The 19537-nt window shown below is 52.4% G+C and overlaps 1 protein-coding gene across 3 annotated transcripts in view; it reads right to left on the bottom strand.

Moving 5' to 3' along the window:
• The window catches only part of LOC149364734 (uncharacterized), a 92540-nt gene that overhangs the window by 48752 nt on the left and 24251 nt on the right, over positions 1 to 19537 (bottom strand). The gene's annotated exons all lie outside the window — the stretch shown is intronic.

Genomic DNA, 19537 nt, shown 5'->3' with positions numbered 1-19537 from the left:
CAGTTTCCAAAATTCCTCTCAGAAATGTGCCGTCTATTTACCGAGCACGCCACTCAACCCGTCGGAAAAATGTCACATCCCGTCGAGTCAGTGCGTAGCGAGTTTTTTCCCACACGAAGCGAAACCCAGATAACGCAAGACAGCGTTGCGACTGCCGACTTTTTATCGCCCCTCCAACATGTACCTCGGAACGTGAGTGAAACGGTGCGCGAACTGTTTGCTCAAAACCCCTCGATATGACAAGCCGCGCGTTTCATCACGGCGATCGCAACGCCGGTGCAACCAGCGCGAGTTTGGGCAATCACGGCCGGTATACACTCATCACATACCCGCGGCTCTTCGCGTGGGACGAGCCGCTCGCTGCATACCCAACGCGTAGTCGCCACACCGGCGCGCCCAGCACTCGCAAATCGTCTCCCACACACAGGTGCTCCGAGCGAAGAAGTCTTGCCGCAGGTGCGAAAAAAGAAGATGGGAGAGACTTCACCTTGAAAGCATCACGCTCCACCTTTTCGTGTACATGAATAATGTCTCGATATAGCTGCGCCCTCCTCCCACCCCCTTCCTCCTCCTCCCCACACACACATGGTCTTCTCGCTCCCCCCCCCTCTCCACCGCAGACACACGACGACGGGCGCACGCCTTTTCACTGAGTGGCGGAAGCACGGAACGGCGCACGTTGCAGTTATTTTTTTGTAGTTGTTGCTGTTCCTCTGTTTCGCCAGAATAGGCAAACTGCGCAGGTTTATCGAGGCAGGAAGGAGATTGCAGAGAAAGGAAGGCGAGCGCGCGCGCTCAGTCGAAGGAAACGAGTTCGACGATGCGCCGGAATCGCACCCGTTGTTTCGGAACGACTTGCTTCGGCCAGTGCAAGGAACTGGGCAAAACACGCGTCCGTGACCCTGACGTGGCGTCAAAACAAAGCAGAGTCATATCAATAGCGGGACTAAGTTGAGCAAGCGCGGCAGATCTGGAGTTGTGGCTTCCGAGAGATGATCAAACGACAGCCAGCTGATAATGAAGGCGATGCGCAGGTCCGCACACTGCTCTCCAGAATACGTGCAGCGTGCGGCCTTGGCTACAAAAACAAATTGTGAAACGCTTAGTAATATTTCGAAGTAACGCCTACTGGAGAATTAGTTCGCTCTGAAAAACCTCAAACACCTTGAAAACAAGAACAGGCGGCGAGAAGACCTGCACATTGAAGTGCAGCTTCGGAGGCACATTCGCGAAGCACTGATCAGCTTGCGATCATTTGTTTGAACCCAATATCATAAACTTTCATGACGTTAAGAAAATGTAAGCACTGCTCCGATAATTGCTGTTGACCTTGTAAATCTGCGTCAAGACTGCCCGAGCTCTGAGCTTGCTAAATGGACCCCTTACTTGAACCCTCCTCATACCGCCGCTGTCACCTGAAGGGGATTAACGAAGGTGAGTCACCATTTGGACACCACACCCCGGCCGATACAGCACTACAGCACCGAGAGGCGCGGCAGCCAGAAGGCCCGGCGGTTAGTCTCGAACGGCACAGGTCTTTTGCGAGTGTTTGGAAAAACCTTGACGCAGCGGCGACCTTGTAAGTTTCGTCACCGTGGCTAGTAATTGAACGCGCGGCCTCGCGTCAAGCAGCAGACCGTTGCACTGTTCAGGGGGTTAGCAGAGCGAGAAATTACCGACCCGTATTCCAAAAAGGCTAAGAAGCAGAGGGCATTTGCATTATTACTCGTGACAAAAGCGAGCGAAGAAAGTCTCGAAACGAAAAACTGCAGGAAACTGTGCCTGCGCGCATTCGAGCAGACAACACTTGCCAACGAACCAGACAAACATCTTGTAAGCCAGCCATGGAACGAGGCTGCTTGTTCTCATAAGCGCAAGACAAGTAATCGATTAATATACATAGGCGAACTAGGCAGAAGGTCAGAGGAAAGGGGGGGCTGAAGTGCGTGGGGTCGAGGGGGACGCGGTCCCATTTGAACCATGTGTTTATTATTATTAGTCCAACGCACCGTTGTGTGAACTACGTGCTCAGCCAGACGGAAGCTCACTGATGCAAAGCTGTTTAAACAGAGCCCCGGAAGAGGGCGCCGTGTTACAATGAGAAGATGTGGTTCTATGCAGAACCTGCTGCCAACACTTAGGGATCGGAAAAACAAAGAAAAGGACGACGGAAGGTGAAGAAAGCTGTGCAGCGCGCCAGGCACGACAAAATTTCTTTTACCTTTGTTTTTCTCGCGAGTTCTTACGTCCGCGGCCATCTCTCGAGATGGCCCATGCAGCACGCCAAGTTCAAGGCAGGTTAACAAAAAAAAATTAAAGAGGGAAGGGGGTTTCGTAAGGTGCGGAAACTCCTCCCGGAGACAAGAATAGAGGCAGCCTGAGAGGAACAGGAAGTGTTACTGCAGCTCTGGCTGGCCTCGTGGAACGAGAGAATGCAACGCCAGAAAATGCGTGTACTCAACTGGCGTTACAGCTTTTTTTGTTAACGAGCCGCTGTGAAACCAGCTTCCAGTCAATTAGTCTCCGATGCTTTAATTGCCTCGCCTCAAGGCGTTTGCGACCGGAGGCTGCCGGAGCAGGCGCTCACTTTGAAAAAGTCGAGCTGCGTGATCAGCTTTACACGAAGCGCCGCGGTGGGCAGTGCCTTGAATATACCTGGTTTGTAGAGGTTTAACGTCCCAAAGCAACCGAGGCTATGAGGGGCACCGTACTGAAGGGGTCCGGAAATTTCAACTCCCTGGAGTTTAACGTGCACTGACAACGCACAGTACACGGGCCTCTAGCGTTTCGCCTCCATCGAAAAGCTTCGTCTTTCGGGTCAGCAGCGGAGCACCATAATCACTGAGCCGCTGCGGCGGCTTGCGGACATAGCATACCAAGAGTACGCTGTAAACCACACGAATGGGTAACACTCGAAACAGAAAGGAGTAAAAAGCATGTAAGCTGTCGTCTAGCGCAGTGCAGGCTGGGACACTTTTTTTGTTTGTTTTTCTTTTTAGTCGTAATATAATATGTCCTCTAGCGCACACCCTTTTATAAAAGAGTGCACTAGAGGACAGCTTACTAACTTTTTACAACTATATAGGCCTATGTGTTTAGAGTTTACAAGTACCACAGAGGTTAGTCGCTTCGGAAACAACTGCACTGACACTAACAAGATCTCCTCGGAGCAAGCCTGCAGAAACTAAGTGCAGAGGAAATCAGCCAGAGATAGCCTTCCCACGCACTAAGTGCACGTCGCGAGGATCGCATTTTACCTATTCTCGGCCTGAGTTGATGCGGACGCTTGCGCCATGCGAGATAAGAGGAGCTAATAGATAATAAAAGCAATAAAAGGCCTAAGGGCTCTGAGCATGACTTCGCGATCCACCGCAGTGGTGGACTCCGTGCGAGTTCGGAGCACCGGGTAACAGGGGCTGCGAGAAGATGCGCCACAGTACTAAACAACGAAAAAGCCAAGAAAGAAACTACACAAAGGCCTCATTCTTGCACGCTAAACAATAATACACTGAATACCTGCTTCCGAAAGCCCTGCCCCTCAGTACATACGCGTATTAGAAACGTTGGTAACCGTGAGAGTGGAAGCGTTCCTACTCGCAGTTTTTACAAGTAAGCCATCCCACGTGTATTTCGCGTCGCAAAGTATGAAAGAACGTATATCGCGACCCACTATAGCGCTAATCGCCATACTGTTAATAGAAGCCTGCTGCACCGATGCCCGGCCGGCCAAGCCATCTGAGGCTGCAGACGCGCAGGTTTTAGCAAGTAGGATAGTAGCATTATTAATGCGACGTGAGAGCGGCTAAAAAGTTAAAAAAAAAAAAATTAGCCAGGTTAAAATTGCGCACAATATTCGCAGCCGTACTGTTTAACGCCCTCAGAACCTCGACAGCCGCCGGTTAGATGGGAGTGTCCACCCTTTAGGTTGGTTAGTAATTGCGTCCGCCGACCTGGAAGCGCTACGAAGGGAGTTAATTCCCTGGCAGGTGTTCTGCACCGACAGCACGGACGTTTACTCAGCCGACCCGGCGCGACGAATACATAATGGCGCTTCGTAAAGTTCACTCGCAAAACTACACGCGCCGAGTGTCTAGAACAAGCAGCGCGATTTTATATTCAGCGAAAGCGAGTTTCTGGGTGCCACCACCAATTCCGGTCAGGCTGCATCATCATCATTGTCATCAGCAGCAGCTTGACTACACCCACTGCAGGGCAAAGGCCTCTCCCATGTGTCTCCACTTAACCCTGTCCTTTACCAGTTGCGGCCACCGTATCCCCGCAAACTTCTTTATTTCATCCGCCCACCTAACTTTCTGCCGTCCCCTGCTACGTTTGCCTTCTCTTGGAATCCACTCCGTTACCCTTAAGGACCAGCGATTATCTTGCCTTCGCATTACATGCCCTGCCCAAGCCCATTTCTTCCTCTTGATTTCAACTATAGGATGTCATTAACCCGCGTTTGTTCCCCTACTCACTCCGCCCTCTTCCGATCTCTTAACGTTACACCTAACATTTTTCTTTCCATAGCTCGCTGCGTTGTCTTTAACTTAAGCTGAACCCTATATGTTCAGCTTCCACGTTTCTGCTCCATAGGTGAGTACCGGTAAGATACAGCTGTTGTATACTTTTCTCTTGAGGGATATTGGCAAACTGCCATTCATGATCTCAGAGAATCTGCCATATGCGCTCCACCCCATTCGGACTGCACCAGCACTGATTAATCCGTCCCTTAGGACAACTGCACAAAGCGTGGCGTGGCTTGCTGGCGGTCAGACACGAGCCACTTCTGTCTCCCTTTCGGGGAATGCGCACTCTTGTACCTCGTACACTGTGCCCTAGTACTGCCGTCCACACACAGTTGTCTAAAGCGCTCGTACAATTCACCGGGGGAGTAAACTTGTCATTTACGAGTGACCCAGGGCTCTAAACCTTACCTTGTTGTTCATATACATTCCAATGGACCACTGTCTTTAAAGGCTGTGCTGCCAGACAGCGGCGATTGTAAAAGGCACAACATATCCAGCCGTCAGAGCGCTCTCGACAACTGTGTGGATGACTGTACAGTGCACTTACACAGCGCTGTTGCACGGGAGCGAAACCGAGAAAAGCAAGACACGTCGAAATCGTAAAGCCACGTACAGTACACACTAACCGGACAGCGACTAGCTTAACCAAAGAAACCGCCAACGGCCTTAGCAAAAACCAGTTTCTGAGCGGCGGACTTGCCCGCGAAGTAAACAAACGCCTCGGGGTTAATATACAACGCGAGAAGCAAGCCACCAAAGCGAATCAACCAGTTTTTCGTAGGAAACTGCGCAAGCAGCCATTCGTTTTTAGCCTTCGTTTGGTGTTTTCGCTCGCACTTAATAACCAAGCGAGACGTCGCGCCGCGGTCATCGAACTTAAACGCTCGTTCCACGATTAGGAAGTCATTCCGACGGGGAATGGAAGCGATTACTACACTCCTAATGATTATGCTTACGACCGTTGTAGTTCCGCTTCCTCGGGGGACGTTTTTTTCGGACAGTCACGCTGGCGATATACCCACGATATTACCGCCTATCTTCGAGCAATTAAAAAGCGAGCGTTTCCGGGTGGGAGACACTAGCAGGCAGCGGTGTCGCCCGGCGCGGCTGAACAATAATTGCGTCAGCTCAACTATATGAATCATCGCAACCAAGCTACATGAATTTTCAAATAATTGCTTGACTTTAGCGGCTCAAGGGCACCTCGCCCAAGCAATTCACCTTGGCTAACGTTTTTTGGTCTGCACGAGGTGTGTCATATACCCGCCACGAAGACCGGTGCACCCGGCGGCACTGGGGATCGAACCCCGTACCTCCTGCGTACTCGAAGCGGATACCCAAACCACTAGGCCAACGCTGCGGTCAACGCCACTTCTGACTCGATGTCTACGGACCGAAAGGTGACTCGTGTATTACACTTATACAGATCAATCTGCTTCGATCGGTCACTTGAGCACCTTGATCGTTAAAAATAAATATAGACGGCGCCCGTCGACGTAACAATGACCGCCATTCCGGCGACACACCCACCAACAGCCACCTACACGGTAGAAGCTTGGTGAAAGGCGCATGCACATGGCACACGTATAAAGGCACGTGTATAACCATGGCACCCGTAACGTTAAGAGCAAGCCACCTCTGGGAGCATTGCCTACCGATGGGACTGGTTTTAAACAACGAGACGTCCGCTTAAAGCTTGCTTCACTGCCCCGGCATGACTGCACTTCTCGGACTTCCGACGTCCCGTCATGCTGCAGGAGCCCGGGTGAGTGACGCGCGCCCACGGACGCAATAATGTATACAGGCAGAGCAAATGAGACGACACTGACAACTCTTCCTTCCGGCTTCCATACAAACAGCAGGTGCGTGCAAAATCGAGGCAATCTTCTCGAGGACTCCGCGCAGCGCCGCCGGGCGAAAGAACACGGCTCTCGTTCGCCCACGGATTCGCACAGCCGCGCTTCCGAGGCACGTTATGCGCGAGAGGCGGCGGCGGCGCGGCGCGCTGACAGACGGCACGCATGATCGGACGCCCATAAACGCCCGACCGGTCACTGGCCTCCTCGGAGCGCGCCCGCTAGCAAGGAGGAGAGAGGCGGCGGCGCTAGTGGTGGTGGCGGTGGTGGTCAGAGCGCAACGAGCTGCCGGCTCCTTGTAGTGCCCTCACAAGCCGCCAAAGACGAACAAACGGGCGCCGCGCCAAGAGATGAACGTCGACCTTCACGGCGCGCCCGACGATTCCAGCCGTGTTCGACTAAAAACCGACAAACGCAGTTCCGAAGGCGGCAAAAGAGCGAGCCCTAAACTACTGTTGGATTTGCGCCGACCTTGCAGAGGCCGCCACGTTGGCGGAACAGGATCACGGCGGCAATACGCGCGCTAATTTAAATTCGCTCTTCGGACTCTGCTCTGATACGCACAGCAGATACTATCCGCGGTCCGCAATCACGGTGACGCCAGGCGGACAAGGCACGAAGACACTTGTCGATAGGACTGCAAGTGTCTTGTCTGCTTCTAAGTCTTCGTCCTTTACGCTGGTGCAAATGCTTCAAAAGGCGAAACGCCAACTCTGCCAATTTTCTCCATTCACTGGAGGCGTACTCACCAGCATCGCGACCAGCTCCGATACGTGCACTCATAAAGTAGCTAGGACACGTAGCGACCTCCGTGCACGGTAAGAAAAGCTGCAGGGAGTAGCGTGAACGTTGCCCGAAGGCCGCCGGTCGTACCTATCGAATATACGCGCAAACCGCGTGCAGCGCGTTTGTCGCGAGGAATCGGGCTGATAAAGGCCGGAAGAACGATAAAAAAAGGGGGTAGTTATGATAAAATCATCAAGGACGAAGACGCGTACAAGCACTGTCTGTCTACCGGAAGAGGCACAATACGCTGGAGCGGCCCCTATCGCCGTAGAGCCGGCCGTCACCGCAGCGAAGGCGTTGCAGTCACACGGCGTCCGCGTTTTGCAAAGGCTGTATAGATTGCGTGCTCACGCCGGCGCTCCGGTTCCCACGACAGCTGGCTGCAGGCGCTGTATGTACGTGTGCGCCTACATGGCCGCCCCGGCGATATGCCAGTAAGGCGTGCAGTCAGCACAGAAGACCCAACAGTTCACGCACGCTTGCTAGCTGATACAACCTAACGCTTCTGCGTACCTCAAGTAAGCAGCTTGTCCGCCGGCTGCCCTTAATACTTTCACCACAACGGCTGCGGAGGAGGAGCAGGGTGATTGGTTTTATGGCCTTACGGGGGTCTATCGTCCAAAGCGACTCGGGCTATGAGGGACGCCGTAGTGAAGGGCTCCGGAAATTTCGACCGCCTGGGGTTCTTTAACGTGTACTGACATCGCACAGTACACGGGCCTCTAGAATTTCGCCTCCACCGAAATTCGGCCGCCGCGGTCGGGATCGAACGTGCGTCCTTCGGGTCAGCAGCCGAACAACATAACCACTGAGCCATCGCGGCGGCGGAGGAGCAAGATGAACGGCAGGTTGAGCTCGGGTATAGAAGTTGGATTACAAAATCGCACAAAACCTGTTCTGCGCCTCCTAAGTGTTTTATAGATCAGATTTTATAGATCAGATTTTATAGATCAGATTTTATAGATCAGATTTTATAGATCAGATTTTATAGATCAGATTTTATAGATCAGATTTTATAGATCAGATTTTATAGATCAGATTTTATAGATCAGATTTTATAGATCAGATTTTATAGATCAGATTTTATAGATCAGATTTTATAGATCAGATTTTATAGATCAGATTTTATAGATCAGATTTTATAGATCAGATTTTATAGATCAGATTTTATAGATCAGATTTTATAGATCAGATTTTATAGATCAGATTTTATAGATCAGATTTTATAGATCAGATTTTATAGATCAGATTTTATAGATCAGATTTTATAGATCAGATTTTATAGATCAGATTTTATAGATCAGATTTTATAGATCAGATTTTATAGATCAGATTTTATAGATCAGATTTTATCGATAACAATCACAATGTATGCGCAGAATATCTCGGGACTAGTTCTCTCAAAACTACTAGCTCAATATACCCCTCAGTTGCGCGGTGTTCGCCGCTGGCGGCCAAAAGGTGGCGCTAGTTGCTGAATGTGCAGAGAATCTGGTCACGATCATAACACGAGTAAATTCGTTCGATCGCTTTTCAACCAACGCTTCCTTCGACAACGTAAAACTCAACCTTCATAATGGGGAAAATCATTCAAAACAAGCCATGGCAAACCACTCCGCTTTTATGGCGAAACTTCTAGAACACGATGCAGCCATGCTTCCTCATGGTCTATGACACTGCTAAACGTCTCGGGAGGCGGAACCAAGGTTTGTTAAGCAAAAGAATAAATGGCGCTTGCAGCATTATGGGGTAGAAACGTGGAGGCTAACAAAGAGGGTTCTGCTTAAGGACAACGCAGCGAGCTACGGAAAGAAAAATGATAGGTGTAACGTTAAGAGATCGGAAGCGGGCGGAGTGGGTGGGAGAACAAACGCGGGTTAATGACATCCTAGTCGAAATCAAGAGGAAGGAATGAGCTTGCGCAGGGCATATAATGCGAAGGCAAGATAATCGATGCTCCTTAGAGGTAACGGAGTGGATTCCAAGAGAAGGCAAACGTAGCAGGGGAGGGCAGAAAGTTAGGTGGGCGGATGATATTAAGAACTTTGCGGGGATACGCTGGCCGCGACTGGCAGAGGACAGGGTTAATTGCAGAGACATGGGAAAGGCCTTTACCCTGCAGTGGGAGTAGTCAGGCTGATGATGACAGCACCATTATTCCTGAAACCGAAGTTATACATTCAAGCACGACTATAACGCTACCGGTTAGAGAAGGACACCAGACAAACAACACCGAGACAAAGGCAGAACGGGCCAAGGCTGCGCATTCAAGCAACACAAGCCGCCGCAGTCAAGCTTCTTGTTTTTCACCCTACTTCATTCATATTCGCTAGAATTACAGTACGGACCAACCTTCACGCTAACGAAGAACGCAACAATGCGCGAGAAAAAAAAAAAGGAAGAATCCATCGCCCAAGTCTCTACCCTCGTTCAATCTGAGGAATAATTGCGGGCTCCGCGGGGCTATGACAGCTTCTATAAACCAGCACCCATTGGGCGCAGGGACCTCCTACAGCGGGTCATCGCCGGCGCCGCCGCAACAACAAAGGACGTCACAACAGATGCGACGCGGTCGCGCGCCGCGTGTTAGCATAACGGCGAGGCGTGCGCAATAATTTTCCGGGTCGTCGAGATTAGAACGGCGGGGGGATACGAAGATGCGGCCTCGCGACCATCCTGAACGCCTTCCCAAGGACGGCACGCGCCGAAAGCGCCTCGAGACGAAAAAAACCGCGGGAACCGCTTCGCCGTTTGTTCGCCTATATGCGCGCGATACATACATTGCGACGTCGGGTGAGGAGGAAGGCGTTACGCGCAGCACTGCAGAGCATAGCTAGCGGCAACTCGTATCCAAAGAGGAAAAATAACAAGCGCAACTTTGCAGACTTGACGGGATAAGTGCCGCGACCACGCTTTCCGTCCGGGACAACGCACGCAGTATGAGTCACCTGACCCTTTTAAGACCGAGTGACTCAAAACGAAAATGAAAAAAGAGGGTGGGGGAGGGGGGGTGAACTAACAAAGCGCGCCGAGTTGGTATACGGCAAAAGCAAGTGACCACTGCCAGACCGAAAGAAAGGCTTTGCGTTCGCAGTCCAGCCCCCAAGTCCGAGTCAACCTGGCGTAAAGCCCAGTGAGTCATACGCCGCGTCCTCAAATGTAAATCGAGACTATTACGCTTGAGCAACACCGTCCAGCATCTACAGGGCGCCCTTATTTTGATAGGAACAAAAGCCTTCCCGTGGGCAGCTCTTACTCGACGGGAAACCGTTGCAGCGCGCGCTCGAATTACTGAAGCGTAAATTAAAGTTCCTTCCAGCTAACAAAACGAGAGGGGGGGGGGGGGGGGGGGGGGGGGGGGCACGCAAGAAACGTCGCCTTCGGCTGCCGCGACACAAAAAGTATAGCATTGACATCTGCGCACGACTGTATACGAGGGGATGGAACCGACCAAAACCGGGCCAAACCAGTACAGCGGCGGACCACACGCGCGGGGAGAAAAAACGATAAGCGGTATGTACGCGGCCTTCCACGTATGAAGAACCAGCTCCTTCGCGCAGCAGGAAATCCCGACAAACAGGGCCGTATACACGAAGCTATGAAAGAAGTAGCAGTAGTTAATCCAGCATGCGACGTACACAGCGCGGCGACGCGAAAAAAAAAAATAGGCAAAGATAAAGCAACAGCCGCAGAGACAAACCGCACGAAATACACGTCGCGCACACGACGTCTCGCGCACGTCTCGAAGGCGCGCACGTACGCCCAAGCCAGGAACTGCTCGGGGCGCCCAGGGGGAAGAGGGAGAGGGGAAAGAGGGTGGGAACGCCCCTCGGCGGTAATTCTGCGGAGGACACACACAACGTGACTGCAGGGAGCGAATTTCAAATGCAACTTTAGCCAGTTAAAAAAAAATACACCCCCCCCCCCCCCTCCCTCTCTATAGTAAAACCAAAATATTCATCTACGGAGGCGCCACGGGGTACGACTCCATGCAGCACGGCTGTCAAGAGACGACGGCGAAGCGACGCCGGACGGTGGTGTTTGGTTTTAATGCGTTTCGCTTTTAGTTTCATTAGCGAAGTATTTATACAAATGCGCGAGGCGAACCGAGCTGGCAGCTATAGGGGACGACGACTGAGAGTCCGGGAAATCATTTCTCACGCGTCGCACGCGCACATTATGCTAATGAATGCCCGCCGGAAGAAGCCGGATCGGGAGAAAAAAATTTAAAAAGCGACGCTGCGATCTGCGCGGCTAGGTCTGAAGGGGCTAGACGCTGCTGTTGTCGCAGAGGAGGCGGCGACCTCAACTAAGAAGACGCTCGCAACTCAGCGACGAAGAAACGCGATTCGCTTTACGCCTATCCCTGGCAAAATTTTTATTGGGCGGTCTACGGGCAGTCTCGAAATGTTGTAAGGAATGACGTCGATGTCAACGGCCAGGAAGACACCTTTGAGGGGAGAGAGAGTTAATTTTTGGAAACAATGAAAAGGTGAAAATAAGGCGGCGCCGTTTAAGGTAATCCATCAGGTGTACCGGATGTTTCACTCTGATCACCCATAAAACAGTAACAAGACAACAGGTCATGAGGAGAGGTCATGAGGAGACAGCAACCGGTCATGAGGAGAGGTCATGAGGAGACAGCAACCGGTCATGAGGAGACAACTAAAGAGGACCCTCCCCAACGCAAACTACATATCAAGGTTCATAAAAAAAGAGGACATGGATCCTTTCTGCCGCTTTTGTGGTGAGAAGGACAACTTCGACAGTATGATTTGGGCGTGCAAAGTCCATAAGCCTCCTTCAGAACTCTTGCCTGATGCCTTTAACTTGCTTCAATCCCTCACCCTTATACTCAATGAAGTTTGCCAGCCTGAGCACCCTGAGATGTTCTGCAATTTTTAAAAATAGAGCTAAGACGTGATAACTAGTAGGTTTGGCTAACTAGTATTGAGTATTTAACTTTTTTACATTACCGCTGGTCTCCTTATTTATTGAGAACACATAGCTAACTCTCGAATGCGTGAGAACAGCACCCTCGTGGAAGCCGCCGCCTGGCGCTAGCATCCCCTTCCGCACAACTTCTTTAAGCTGTTGTAGCCGGCGCGGTGGCTCAGTGGTTATGGTGCTCGGCTGCTGACCCGAAAGATGCGGGTTCGATCCCGGCCGCGGCGGCTGAATTTCTTTCGAGGAGAAATTCTAGAGACCCATGTACTGTGCGATGTCAGTGCACGTAAAAGAACCCCAGGTGGTCGAAATTTCCGAAGCCCTCCACTACGGCGTCTCTCATAGCCTTAGTCGCTTTGGGACGTTAAAAACCATAAACAAAAACAAACAAACAAAACAACAAACCTTTAAGTTGTGGGAGACAGCAATTCGTGTGAACGACGTCATGAAAGCCATCGTGAGAAAATAAAGAAGAAAGTCACTTGACGCGAGCGAGCGGCGAACTTTTTGCCACAGGCGCTACAACTAGAGCCGGAAGGTTGAAGGCGCCTTCCGCCAGCAAACATAGGTGGCGCTCTAGCCTCCAAATTTCACGACGGGCTCTGTACACGGAAGCGCAATGAACTGGCAAAACAAGAAACTTGCAGAAGAATATGGTTGAGGAGAAAGCTACAGCGGAGAGTAGTACAGAAACGATACCCAAATAGAACCCGTCACCGACACTGGAGCCTATTCGCATTCGCGTTACAGACGACCGAAACGAAATAAACGAACGGCGACGCCGCCGAGTCCAAGGCTTTACTTCACGCTTGCTAGACTATACGCCTCGTCGTGACGAAGCACCTGTTTCAATGAAAGGGAAAGAGCACCCAAAGAGGCCGAAGAAAAAAACGGGCGCGCAAGTGAGAGGGCTCTCGGCACCTCCTCCGCCACACGCACACACAGGGCGGCGGGATATGCGTCACGCGTCCAGCTGCTATTTGCATACAGGATGCGAGGCCCGCTTCTTCCTCCTCGTGGTGGTTCGCTGCCGCGTCTGTAGGACACGCGCGGGGCTAGAATCCGAAAGCAACCGCGGCGTCGTTGCTGGTCACGCCGCTTCCGCGGCTAATTCGAGCCCTCCGCACCTACACGAGACACGCACGCGCCTCAGCAGCAATGGGTCGCCGATTGCACGCGCTGTCGGCAAAGAAGCCATGGGGGCGACGCGCGGAGGCGGCCAAAAAGCTCTCGCCGAGGCTACCCCGAGGGAGCGTGTTTTGACAGCGAAGGGGAGCGCGGAGACGACCCCAGCCGTCGACGGAGGGCTCCCCCCGCCCAAGGCGAGGCAGCAGTGGCCAACGTCAACAGGGTCCACCGACGGCGTCCAAAATAGCCTCCGAGAGCACCGCACCGGAGAGCCTCGAGCGAGCGAGCGAGCGAGGCAATGACAGGGGACGCCGCACGCGGCTGAAACACCCCCGCAAAGTGTTGCCTCCTATTCGAACCGGAGGCCAAGCATCTTCCGTTCCTTTCGCTCTCGCACTGCGCCTCCAGAATTTTCCACGCAAAAACACCGCCCGGCGGCCCCCGTCGCAGCACGAATGTTCGGACCCATCCCTTCCTCTAACGATTTCTTAGTACCACATTGGCTAGATTGGGCGAGATAAAAATAAATGAAAAAACAGTGGCCTGCCTGCACCGCTCTCGAGCACAAAAGGCTTAACTCAATTATAACAAAAGATGGCGCCCAAAGGCAATAAGTGGTTTGAACACCCGAAGGTGTAAATAAATCAATAGGGAAAAGCTACTATAGCGACCCACAGCCGGGGAAGCGGGCCTAGGGGGACTCCCCTGATCTCCCCAGGGAAGTAGCGGATACGGATTGGCAATACGGGTGGGTTAACTGGTTGTAAGGATATAGCTTATGGGAGTGTAGATGGGAAGGGGGACCGCAAGTTTTTGCTCTGATCCTTCGAATATGTCTGACTCCATTACTGGTCAGGAGAGGGTGGGCGTCAAGACTGTCCAATGGTGCGGCCCCCACTGTCGGACACAACTCAACAACGAAGCGGTAAATGTCCGGCAAAGGAGGCCCTCCAGTCCACTCTGCATCGACCGATTGTCACGACGTTGCCATTAATCCGGTTTATGGATAATACCTTCGCACTTGCCAGCCTCATGCGATGTCACACTAGCACGTGCAAGAATGGAAAAGCAACAGCACCCGTTAGCCGGGTCATAGGCAGGGGGAAACCTCGAAACACCTCAGACAAATCACGCACCATTCAAACGCGTAAACATCCTCGAGAATTAGTCCCCCTGGATTTCCTGGCGCCGCGGCTGTAAGCGCAGCAGTACCAGCAAACTGCGAGACAGTACGGTTGGGCCGATCTCTACCTCCGGCGACTTCCGATGACGCGTGACGGGGAAACCACGCATGCGTAATGTCGTCCCTCCAAGCGGGAAGACAGCCCTAGACAAAACTCCTACACGAGCCGGATAGTCACAGGCGGCTAGCGCATGTCTGCTGCAAATGTCAGTGTGCTGCGAGGGAAAAAAGAAAAATCACCCCCTTTACCCAGAAAAAAAAAAAAATGCAATGCTTGCTCTGCTCGCCTTTGACTAAAAAAAAATACAAAAATGGCGGGCAATCACCGGTACCATAGCTAGCATATGCACTTATACGCAACAGCACGCATGGAAGAAAACATGTGAAAACGTGTGACCTCCCACGATGTGCGCCAAGGTCGGCGCTAACTGCAGAGAGCAGGTCATTTCTAACGACCCGGCTGGCTGGCTGGCTGGTTAAAACGCGAGGCTGATTCAGGGTCGCCGTTGCAGGCCTGAGCGCCACAGCCGACGTGCGCAAAGTTCCCCAGAAACAATCAGTTTCGCCAGGAGGCGCAAACGACACCCAGGCGCTAACGCTTAGAGCGAAAACTGTTTCCGAGCGCTATCAAAGAACATCGACAGCTGAGTGGTTGCTCTCAACTATCTCGCAGCACTAAATGCACGGTGATGCTCTTCAGATGAGAGAGAGAGAGAGAGAGATACTTTAATGAAAACAGGAGCGGTCTGCCTGGTTATAAGCCTATAGCATGCTACTCCAGCTTCAGCGAGAAGCACGCTGGGAAGACTGTCTTCTAAAAACAAAGCACGTCCCCTCGTAGTACCAGCTACAATTAAGAAACGGTAGAGAAAGAGAAAGGAGATACTTCTAGACTGGCTGTTTCGGGCACCATCAATATCAGCCCGACCACGTGACAACACAAAATATGTTCCGCACACTGCCTCGGTTCAACTATCCCCCCCCTCCCCCCCTCTCTCTTCTATTTGTTAGTCAACTAACATGTTTCGACTGAAGTACGTCTGAATCACGCCATTTTCTCACCACAAAAACGTCTCGAGTCGCGACTGTAGTTTCCCACAGCTCTCAATCTCAAGGAAAGTTGACCAGGCAACCTGGCGAAACGGCTAAGCGCTACGCCACACGCATACAAGCGCTAAGAACAAATAAACGAACACTTCGGCAGAAACCTGAACCCCGACAAGTTGCCTGCGAACAAAAAGGCCGGCCTCTCCGAAAGACCGCACGAGAAATCGGGTTCGACAGCATCGGGACGACCAGCGAGTGACAACTCTCGCTCCAGAAGAACACACACACACACCGAGGACAGAAAGGCAGCGGGGAGAGAACGAGCGAACAAAAGGCCGACGAAAACGGCGCGAATACGGATGAAGGAAAGAGGAAAAAGGAACGAGGAATAGTAATAAGGGCGAGGCGATAACTAAGGTGGGAGGCGCACGCGCAGGCAATGAGCGCGACGCCGCTCACCTCTTCCACTCCCCAACAAAAAAGGAACAGAACCGGCCACCACGTCCATGCTGGAACAAAAGAGCCAGACGGGCGAGGGAAAGCCGCGGACGACGACAGACAGGACACGCGAGCACAGGAGCGAAGCGGACACAGACAGAAGGACTTCCTCCAGACAAACGAGAGAAAAAAAAAAGCGACCAAAAAATAACCTAAAGCCAATTCAAAAGATCCGCACGCACGTTAAAGAGGGCAACACGATCCCAAATACAAAAGTATAAAAAGGGAAGAAGAAAGGCAGCGAACCGAAACTGAAAGCCAGACTGGACGGCCCAACGCCCCGTCGCCACTTGCACGAGAGCGGCGCGCGCGTGTGTTGCAGGCAAAACCAGAGCGCAGCCGGCCGCTGAGCACACACACACAGAGCAAAGCCACACGCACACAGTGACGCGTGCTCCGCCACACCGCGGCAGCACTGTCGTTTTATCGAATGGAACAGCCGCAAAAATCGGCACGCATTCGTCGGCACTACAGGCTGAACGCTGACTGCTCGTTACACTGGCATCTTAATTGTGAACTTTGCAATTGAAGCGCGCCGAACAGAGCAGGCAGCGAGCGCCGCAGCTAAGAATAGAGGGAGACACCACCGCTTTCCTCTGCGTGCGCATGAAGAGAGACTAGTGCCCTTGTTTCAGCGCACGGTACTGATCGCGTGACCGTAACTGGTTCCAGGTTCCGCCCACAGAGCGCTAAAAACGTCTCAGCTTGTAGGTTCTTGTTCTTGCATTTCTTATTTTTCTGGAATGAGGGGACGGCATCCCGGGAGCAATGGCGAGCGCTTGTTGCTCAAGGCTCAGCAAGAAAAGAGAATGTACTCGAGCACGCGCGGCTTCGTTCCGAGAAATATATACGGCGGAGAGTGCGTACGGGTACTTAGGTTTTCGTGTTCCGACATTCTTTGTGCCTGAATAGCGATCGCTGACGCCGCGCCGTAATAAGCGTCACGCACAATTAAGCGTTACGCCCATACCCGTTGAACCGTCCCTCTGACGTCTACGTCGGCTTTGACAATACCAACTTCGAAGACTGGTTGAACTAACAGGCCTCGCAGCATACGAGGTGCCAATGCGTAACTGATTCGCTAATAAGGCGAGTCGTCTTGAATCGAACAAGTCATACGACACCACCGGAAACGGGCACAGTGCTTGCGCACAGGGCTTCTTGAGCGTCGCAGAAGGAACCAGACAGATTGAACAGATTAGCCGAGCGCCCGAAACAAGCTAAATTTACCGCGGACCTCGAAATCTGGCGCACTTGAGAGATCGGCGCACCAGCAAACACGGCCGGTAATCTCCGCCGCTTGTCGACGCCCATAAGGGAGACAGACGACCGGGCGAGCACACCACGAACAACAACAACAACAGGACGATGACGCAAAGCGCACACGCGCAGACGCATCGTGCTGTTCGGTCAGGCGTGGCCACGAGCGCACGACTACGGAACACTTTCTGCCAGCCAGGCAGGTTGATTGCAGGCAGTCACAAACGACTGCCTGCCAGCCAGCCAGGCCCAGTATGAGTCACACACACACACCACCGGTGGAACAACGGCCATACGAGGGAGAGGGAAGGAGACGGCATGGCCTCGTATTCACGCCGCGGTCGCACGCGGGCGGACGGGGGCACGTGGCGCCGAGCACTAAACAACGGCGGCGCCGACCAACGGACCGACCGACGGAAAGGTGCCACGCAGCGAACCGCGCAGCGCGCCTGCAGGGAGGATTATGAAGAGAAGGGGGAAGGGAAAGGGGAAGGAGGGAGCTGCGGAAAAGCGCTCCAATGAGACCAGATGGGCCACAGATGAGGCGTCGCACGACTTGCAATGCCGTCTTGGTCGCCCATTACTAAGGTTAACACAAAGGAGTGCGCGACGGAGTTTAATCACAGCTCCGCAGAAAGCACCGGTAGGGACGTGAGGAGCCCACTACGATAAAACGTATGAAAGAAGCCAACTAACACTGTGACCGGAGAAAGTACAGAGGAATCTTACGAAAATGTTTCCAAAAAAATTTGGACGAACACACTCCCCTATGATCTCCTCGGTTATGCAACCCCATTAACGCCCACGTGCGAGGAACGTGGGAAACGTGGCAACTACCCATAGTTTGGAGCTTGTCGGCGCAATGACGACTTCGGCCAGAGAACGCCAAGAAAATGCTTATTTTTATCAGATTGCTTTTGTTATACTAGATTGCTTTCGGTGAAATTTGGATGGAGCGATACGAAATGCTTTGTATTAAGACGCATTAAACGAGACCACACAGTGTAGAACTTTGTAAAGATCCGGCAGTTCCTCTTTCAGATTGCTCGTAAGTTCGCAGGTATCCAATTACAGCGCATATTTGTTCCCTCCAGAAGTGGAAAACCCTGTACGCTTAAACTGATCCTTGACTGGTTAGCGTTTCAGCCCCATCGTATACTGCTGGTTAACGTCACTGGACGGCGTCGTTCACCTCGACCATCACAATGGCGAAAACAAACACGGACATCTGGGATTGGAATGCTCCGCGAGAACTGACCTGGAAGTCAGTTCATGTGGTGAGCGTCTTTCTCTCTTCCGGGTCTCAACAGTGTAGGTGCCTACCCAAGAACGTGAACTACAAGCCGCGTCTCGTTCACCGCATGCCGAGCAAACCCTACATACCAATCATCGCGGCAGCCACAGTACGCAGCTTATAGCTTCGCCCCAATGACCGTGCCACCGCTGAAGACGGGTCATGACAAGACCCCCATCGTTTCGAAGACGCACTCCCTTACGAGGCCAAATAGCACCCGGCACACAAAGCGCGGTGGTCAGACCACATGCGCATACGCAAAATCTGCAAAGGCCAGAAGAAGGAAGGACGATGTAAGAACAGAACAGACGAAGTTGATAGAGCATAGTGGAATGCTAAGTATACATTGCAATGGCGCACGCTCCGAGGAGACCCGACCTTAGATCGCAGAGAAAGAACAAACAGCGAAATAAGGGTGCCCCGCACGCGTGCTCCCAGGAAGGCACCACCCCTGTATGGGCTCTGCTCTCCGCCCTAAACTGATCGCGAAGTCTCCGACATGCGGAGCAGAATCAACGGGCACGAAACACGCGAAGGGTATAAGGCTTACATCTCTGAAACGAGTCCGGGAAAAAAACAAAAAAAACATCCGTGCTACATGAAACAAGCTTCGAAGACCGCGGAGAAGACAAACACTCCTTCGCTCAGCACGCAAAGACAGCCAGCGCCGCTATGAGCAGGTCACACGGAGATTCGTGGAAAGTACCGAACGCGTAAGACGAAGGACGAGCGGTAAACGAGAAGCGATCGGACCGAACCTGAACGCCAGTGTCAAAAGCCAAGTCGGGGGCTGCGGTGGTGTCGAGCAGCAAGTCTGAGTCGGAGCATCATCGAAGAAGCTTCGTCAAGGCCCGGCTGCCAACGGCACCGGGACACAAACAAGCCGCAGGATGCCCTTCTCGCATCGAAACCTCACGCTAAGACTCAGCAACGTCGGCGTGAGTATACACTTATACACGCTGGTATCAGCGATACTGTGCATTTAACGAACAAACTTCGAAGAGCTCGTATT

This window comes from Amblyomma mixtum, chromosome 2, assembly GCF_055824585.1.
Source record: "Amblyomma mixtum isolate Tamu chromosome 2, ASM5582458v1, whole genome shotgun sequence".
Classification (NCBI taxonomy): domain Eukaryota; kingdom Metazoa; phylum Arthropoda; class Arachnida; order Ixodida; family Ixodidae; genus Amblyomma; species Amblyomma mixtum.
This window is presented reverse-complemented; position numbering and strand designations above follow the sequence as displayed.